Source organism: Cupressus sempervirens, chromosome 8 (genome assembly GCF_028749045.1).
Source record: "Cupressus sempervirens isolate cs-2001-9-10 chromosome 8, ASM2874904v1, whole genome shotgun sequence".
In the NCBI taxonomy this organism is placed as follows: domain Eukaryota; kingdom Viridiplantae; phylum Streptophyta; class Pinopsida; order Cupressales; family Cupressaceae; genus Cupressus; species Cupressus sempervirens.
In genome coordinates, this window is record NC_143125.1 from 482,388,515 (window position 1) to 482,394,514 (window position 6,000).

Genomic DNA, 6,000 nt, shown 5'->3' on the forward strand with positions numbered 1-6,000 from the left:
GCACAGAAATGGAGGGAGAGAAATAATGATATTACAATAATATGTATATTTGCAGTTCAAATGCCTTATCATCAAGTTGAGAAGATTTTTGATTTATTAAATAAGCTAGAGAATTTTGATGATGAAAGGGATTCTTTACAAAGAACATTAACACTCTTCTTTTCCCAATACATCGCTGAAAATTTCACACTATTTCCTTGTGCTTTAGAATCTGTTGATATGCTAAAAGAAAAGGAAAAGTGGAAAAGGGAGATGGATGAATTATTAAATGAAAGAATAATAAACATCATGAGTGAGACTGGCCACTGGTTCTGAGCTAAGACTAATGAGGAACTAGTAAAAGTACAATTATTTTATACTGCTATGGGGAAAGAATTTGATGTTTTAGAAGAAAATGCAAATTCTTTAATAATGATACAAAGAGAAGCTTTGAGCTTTGATTGGCCGTATGATGATGCTTTTAATAAATGGAAAAATCCGTTTCTAGAACAAATATCAGAAGATGATGAGGAAGAAAGTGAAAAAGTAACAATCACCCCCGAAGTTAATACTGAGGACACGGAAACTCCCCAGGTTGAAGTAAATTTATAGGTAACTAAAGACAATACATCACTTTCAAACCTCATGGCTACTTACTCTGAGGATGAAGAATAATTGGAGAATCAGATCCTATCTTCTTGTTAAAACAAATGAGAAGTATAACAGAAAGGGACCCACCCAGGATGTTTTGATGTGTTAGCTTCTCTGTTATTTGTTTTTTGTCTTTTACTACAGACATTCGTCAGTATCTTTTAAAGGACATGTGTCACTCTCTTTAGCCCTAAGCTTGTTGCATCTCACACTATTTAAGTGAGATCCCAAGGCTAAAGAAGGGTCCGAATTCTTTTTCTTCTAAGTATTGTGCTTAGTCTAGTTTTTGGTCCAAATTTTGAAGGCAAGTTTGTAATGTGTTTCTCTATCAAATTTTCTGAAAATACATGAAGATAGAATGAACTGTGTTTATTTCTGAAGGCTATTCTGAGTTCATTGTAAAAGATGTACCATTTTCAAGGGAAATGAATACAAACTATGAACTGTCCCCATATCAGTTCTTTCTGAATTTTGTCTCCTTCTCAATACTTAGTTACCTTGATGTTGTATGAGTAAAAGCCTGTACAATTGAATGCAATATAAGTAGTTTGTATATCCATCTATCATTGATGTTAATTCAATGGATTAAATAAAAGCTTTGATGAATGTGATAAGATTCCTTAAGTATCGAAAAGGATTTTGAATGACAAATTCTGACAAGAATTGCTGATAAAATTTGTTGTAAGGCAACAAATTAGATCTTAGATTTTGCTATAGACTCTGAACCCCCAATGGATTAGGCACTGATCAAGTTGTTTCAGTTGAAGGAGAAATATCTTACAAATGGTTTTTCAAATGCATCATCAAATCAAATTTTACTTTTATTTCCTATAGATCTTCAAAGTTGGCCAGCACTTGTCTGCATGAAATCTTTTTAGCTTCAGTTAGCCATTGTTGTTGAAAATGTCTACAGATCTATAGAAGACTTCTTGGCCATATCTGTTTATGGGATGTGTTTAGCAAGTTAGTAAGAATTATGTATATATTTGAGGATTTTGAAATGAGAATCAAAATGAAACTAAGAATAACCCTCATACAGTCATCTCAGATTTGAACCATCCCTGGGTATACCCACCCTGGTTGTGCAGAGCCAAAAGAGTAGAAAACCATTTGTGGTTTTGTTGAAGTTGGGTCCAAATACCTTACATATGCAATTGTTGATAAGAATAGGCTAGTCTTTAGATTGTGTATGTACTGTCATTCTAGTATTAAGCTTTTCGTCGCTTAGTAGTTTTAGTACCATTTAAAACACCAACAAAATGGTATCTACCTTGCTTGGTATCTACCGTCAATCCTAAGGCTTCCATTACCTTGAAAGGCATTATAGTGTTGGAAGCTCCTGAGTCTATCATGCAATTTTTTAGGGGCTTCCCTTTTATGATTAGACTGAGGAAAAAAGGATCAATATCTTCTATGAATGCCACTGAAGAATCATCTAAAAACATTTGAGGAATCTGGGATATGATACCGCTGTCCTCTATTACTAATGGGGTCTATTGGGGCATAGCTTGGTCAACAATAATATTATTGTTTTTTATTCCACCCAACCATGACAAAGCCTTATTCTTATGTTCTTCAATTCTAAAAAGTTCAAACAGGGGCACTTTTACAGTAATTTGAGATAACATGGATATCATATCAACAGGTTCAACCACAGTAGGTTTTACAATAGTACCTAGAGTCAGAGCCTTTTGAGCAGTAGGCACCATATTTTGCTTGACAACATCCAGATCTGACTTCTTTGGTTGCACAACTAGTTTTGTTGCTTCACTTATCTAAAATTGAACCTTCTTCTTTGGTTCCCATTTCTTACCCTTGTTCTCCTTGATTTTAGGCACATCTACATGGACTTTCTTGTCTTGATCATTTATCTTATGCGTGATGTCCTTGATGAAGACACTAGATGCCTTTCCTGCATCATTATTTATTGTTCTATTTCTCAAATTATAATTACTATGGACTTGTGAAATCATTTCGACTGTAATTCTGTCAATTTCCTCCTTGGAGGGCATTCTTAGACTTGTGAGACCTATATCAGAAAATGTACTGCATACCTTATCTGCATCATACCCTTCATCATCTAAGAGTAATTGCTGATGATATAACTGGTAAGCAATTCTTTGGCTAGTAACATCATTTTCAGGCTCTTCTAAATCAGAATCTATCAAATCATCACACATGCTCACCATATTGCAGCTTACATCATCATGGCTTTTCTCTTCAGTTTCTTCTTCAGCTTGCACTCCTTGGGCTTGGGCAAATGACTGAGCAATAGCACAATAATCAGCAAAATGAGGTGATTGGCATATAATGCACCATGGTACATCATCATTCATATTTACAATGTTCCTTTGCAGGGGGTCTGGAGTACCCGTATCCTTCACATTTTGGGTCTGGTTGGGAACTGGTTTACCATATTTCCATTGAGTGGTATAAGGGTAGTTCTGCATCCTAGGCTGTCTATTGAAGTTTTTGTTATTCACAGGGGGTCTTTCAGCAACATTTGGCTTATTGAAACTAGTGGGATTCATCTTCTTGAGCATTTCTAAAACCTGGCCTATAGTAGGTTCTTCGGGCTTTTTTCCTATAGGAGTTTTGTCACCCTCCCTTTTATTATTGTTTTTAGCATTAAAAAGCTTAGGATCATCCCTCCTACCTAGTTTGCCAGATGCCTTTCTATTATTCTCTATATTTACTGCAACTCTATAGGCATCTCTCAAAGTTTTAGGATCTTTATCCCTCAATTGATAAGCCATTTTGCTATCAAAAGCATTGAAATAGGTTATGAGACAAATGTCTTCATTTAACCTCATGAATTGAAAAATTTTGTGCATACCCTTTTGGAATCTCACATTGAAATCAAATGTGGACTCATTTGGATTCTTCTTGATATTGTTGAACTCGTTCAACATGAATCCTGCATTGGTATTGTCCCCATACTGCTCTTTGAACAACTTCTCTAGATCACTCCATGAGGTAATACTATCATCAGGCAACCTTGTGAACCAATCACTTGCATCCTCTATTAGTGAATGCACAAACAATTTCATTACCATGTCTTCATGTTCAACTTCATAATCATTCAACATGTCGATGAAAATCCTCAAATGCTCTTCACTAGTAACAACATTATTTCCAGAAAACTTAACCACTTTATCCCTTAAATCAAAAGATATGGGATGGGGGGCACCAGGAATACCAGCAAATGATATCTGTCTATATTTTTCCAGGTATATAGGTTTCTTCTGGAAACCAGGAACATTTGAGGTACCAGTTATATTAGCTTGACTCAGTGAAGCGGCTTGGGACTATTGTGGTGGGACAAATGGGACTTGGGTGCCAATATTTGAGGATGAGGTAGGGGCAGATTGGGGTATTCCATGAGTTGAAATTGTGGGAGCACTAACTAGTACAATATTTATAGGTGGGACAGACAAATTGGGCCATGAAGCCAATGCAGAATTAGACTTTATGAATTGGATTTTCCTTCTAGTTTCTGCAGCTTGAGCTTCATTCTCAACCTTCTCAAGCTCTTTTGCAAGATCTTCCCTCTCTTTTCGAGCCTTCTCAAGATCTAGATCTAACTTCGACATGGAGGGTTGTATAGGTTTGCTTGGTATAGCTTGAGGCTCATTTATTTGGATTCCTATAGCCTTGCCTTTCCCTTTATCTGGAGCTTTTGTAGTGGGCTCTACAGGATCAACTTGAACAGGTTTATAGGCTTGAACTTGAGCAATAACTGGTTCTTGCCTTCGATTTAGGTGTTTCTCCTGTTCTTGCACTTTAGCTCTCAGATTATCAACATCTCCAAAAACATCCTTATGGAGAGTTGTGGTATTCTCTTCTAATTTTTTATTTTGCTCTTTCAAAGCAGCCATCCTTCTTAATAGAGTATCTCTTTCTATTATGGCATCTAAGGTGGCCTGCTCCTTCTCCTTTTCAAGACGAATGCATTTAGCTTCTTCCTTAGCAATCCATTTCTTCAAAAATTCTATCTTAGAGTGCACTCTTTAGGGTCTACAAACGTTGCCTCGAAATCAGCAGGGTCATCCAAATCTATTAGGTTTGGTTCTACATATGGGGCTGCTCTGGGATTAAAAGGATTATCAGATGAACTCCTAAATCCTAGCCTGTAATTTATATCGACTACATGATCTGGTCTTAATGAAGCAATTCCCATAGTAGACACGTCCTTATCTTGAAAAACTCTCTCATCTGGTAATGGGGTACTAAAAATGCCTCCTAAGAGTCTTGTAGTTTCGGATTTAGAGCTAAGCGAAGAAGATTTTCTTCCTATTACTGGTTGATAATGGGAATTGACGGATGCATTACCTCTGGGTTTCCAAGTGGGATTTGGATCTGTCTTTTTCTTATTTTGGTTCTTCCTACCACCTTGGGGTAAATCAGTATACATTGATACATCAAGATTGGCTCTCATGTAAGCTCTCGTGTTTTTTCTCTTGTCAGCCATATTCACCTTTTGTTACAATAAGCACTAGCTTCAAAACCTTGACTGAGTCACCACCCTATTTCGGGAAAATATATAATAACACTTTTGCTGACTGAAAGAAAACAATACACAAGTAGGAACAAAATATATGGCACAGACAGACCAATCACTGATGTCGTAAGACTGCAACTCTTGCTTGTTAGATAAGACACTTGGATAGGCTGGGTACGTCAGTGTGTAGTAATGGTACTTGGGCTCTATCTTCTTTAAATTCTCAAGGTTTGACATTGAAAGATTCCCTTATAACCACGGGCAAAACATAGATCACATGACACACGCATTTACAGCAGGACCAAAGAAAACTGCAGTACTTTTCACAGATGTGTTGGACAACTCCCCAGCAGAGTCGCCATTGAGTGATGAGATGCCCCTAGAAATGAGGACATAATAGAGGAACAAGATACTCTGAGCAATGAAGATTCAGATTGATTTTAAAATTTAGATTCAATGATATAATCATCCTGCCCCCTCGGGAGCAAAATCGAAAGATGACACACCAGAAATATGATGTAAAGCAATATAGAGAGATATAGAAGAAATCAAGGAGTTAGGAGAATATAGAAGAGATTAGAACAATCAGAAGAAAATTTTGAGTGAATTCAACGTGAGTTCAGGGTCTAGAAGACCAAGTTTGACCAAAAAGTTGACCAAATTTGACCATAGTTGACCTTTTCCGAAATTGTGATGAAATTTGAAGAAATTTTAAGTTGAAAAGATTCCAAGCTTCATAAAGCATCAAAAGAATTTGGATTGCACAAACATTCAATTGCGTCAATCCCAATAATTTAAAATGTGTTTTTAAGTTGTTTAGGTGTGTCAAATTTTAAATTCGATCCCAAAAATGGATTTAGAATGGTCAA